The sequence below is a fragment of the Teleopsis dalmanni genome, chromosome 2 (assembly GCF_002237135.1).
Source record: "Teleopsis dalmanni isolate 2A chromosome 2, ASM223713v2, whole genome shotgun sequence".
NCBI classification, from domain to species: Eukaryota; Metazoa; Arthropoda; class Insecta; order Diptera; family Diopsidae; genus Teleopsis; species Teleopsis dalmanni.
The window spans coordinates 148362344-148364703 of record NC_051847.1 but is presented as its reverse complement, the minus strand read 5'-3'; positions in this window follow the sequence as shown (position 1 = coordinate 148364703).

Sequence of the window (2360 nt, the reverse complement as noted above, 5' to 3'; positions counted from 1 at the left end):
GACTCTGTGATGAGTTTTAAACTTTGATGACGCGGTACATCTGGACTCTGACTTTTCGACTCTGTGATGAGTTTTAAACTTCGCAGACGCGGTACATCTGGACTCTGACTTTTCGACTCTGTGATGAGTTTTGAATTTCGCAGACGTGGTACATCTGGACTCTGACTTTTCGACTCTGTGATGAGTTTTAAACTTCGCTGACGCGGTACTTCTGGACTCTGACTTTTCGACTCTGTGTTGAGTTTTAAACTTCGCTGACGCGGTACTTCTGGACTCTGACTTTTCGACTCTGTGATGAGTTTTAAATTTCGCTGACGTTGAACATTTGGACTCTGACTTTTCGACTCTGTGATGAGTTTTAAACTTCGCTGACGCGGTACTGCTGCACTCTGACTTTTCGACTCTGTGATGAGTTTTAAATTTCGCTGACGCGGTGGTACTAAGCACCTACATGGTGTCTTCTCTTGTGGATTTTCTTGCTGGTTTATTCCCTGGGCTTTTGAATAATCTCGAGATTGTACGCGTTGTGTCGTTATGCTTGACTTTGGTAGTGATGCTGAAGTCACATTTCTAGTTATAAATGCTGTTGCTTGCTTAGCGATTGATTGGTTCTGAGGCTGATTACTTGGTTTCTGATGAGGAATGGGTGACTCAGAGTTTGGACTATGAATAGCGTTATCCCGTTCAGGCATATTGGGTATGCTTCTCATTGTATTTTGTAGCACCATTACTTGAGGGGACTCGACTACCATGCGTCCTACTTTCACTTCTCGACCACGATGACGGCTCACTTTATCCTGTTCTGTGCTTAGTTCTTCGAAGTCATCGGCAAGTGTTGTTAATTCATTTAGGCTTGTAAACTCTGAACGTTTAATGTACATCCGGTAGTCTGCCTTCATGTTTCGATACACCCGCTCCAATTGCGAATCTGGATCCATGCCAGTGTGTCGCATTAGATTTATAATATCAAGTGAGTAATCCTTGAAACTTTCGTTTGTCTTTTGTAATCGTGTTCGTACCTCATTGTCTAATTTTTCGAAATATCTACACGATATGAAAAATTTTAAGAAATCTTCCTTGAAGCCTGACCAGAGGAGCCAAGGTTTATGGTTATTGCGGTACCATCTTAATGCTTTGTCTTCAAAGAGTATTGGCATCATCTTGGGAATTAGATTTACATCGATATTGTACATAGCCGCCAGTTCCTCTATGTGATCGATGAAACCTAGTGGATCCTTACCACCGTCATATTTACAGGACCACTTCTGTACCTCTTCAACCATCTGAAGGTAGGAGCGCACTGGAGGATTTATTGAACTTCCACATGTTCCTGGTATTCCTCTTGATCCCACCGACATTGTTCCTTGTTGTGATATTTGTTAATATTTTATCCTCTGGATCTTAAATTTCCATTCGAGCCTTGACCACTGTGATTTGACCAATCAGGTCCCTGGTAATTCTTTTCTTCCCACTTGGAATACTATCGAACACTAGTCCCTGCTCGGGCGCCAATTGTAACGACACGGATTCGTCGTTTTAATTCTGCTGAGGTATTACTCAGTCGCGGTCCGGGTCGTTGCAATAAATTTGTTTTATTGACTAGTTCGAAGCTGGTAAACCAATGAGTGGAAAGTAAAAGACCGTTTGTTTTTATTATTTCAAATTTATTTAAAGTTTTCTTAAATAACTTATTCTAGTCTTGATTCTACTCAGTAAGTTTTATCCAAAGACGTCAGAACATCAAAGGGTTTTTTCCAAATCTACGTAATTAGTTTCTAGCCAAAGACGTCAAAACATCAAAGGCGTTTATAAAACCTATTCAATAATTTTTACCCAAAGACGTCAGAACATCAAAGGGTTTTTTCCAAATCTACGTAATTAGTTTCTAGCCAAAGACGTCAAAACATCAAAGGCGTTTATAAAATCTATACAATACCTTCTACTGATTTATTAAGCCTTAGCGTCGAAACACCATGGGCTTCTAAAAAGGGACTTAGCGCTGGAGTAGTGATCTACTCACTTCGGTGTGCCGGTGCTAAGTGATCTTTCATATAAAATCTCCGCTATTTATATACGACACTTTGCTTTGCTTAATTGCACGCACAACCGCACAAGTATAATTCGCTGTCAGCTTTGTTATGCTTGTCGTGTGTGCGTATGTTCGCGGTTGGCTTTGTTTTGCTTGTCGTGTGTGCGTGTGTTCGCGGTTGGCTTTGTTTTGCGTGTCGTTTGTGCGTATGTTCGCGGTTGGCTTTGTTTATTTGTTTAAATATATAAATCGAGTTATATCCAGATGATAAAATAATAAAAAACAATGAGTTTTATGTAGGGCGGAATTTGTACAAAATTCCGTCCTTACA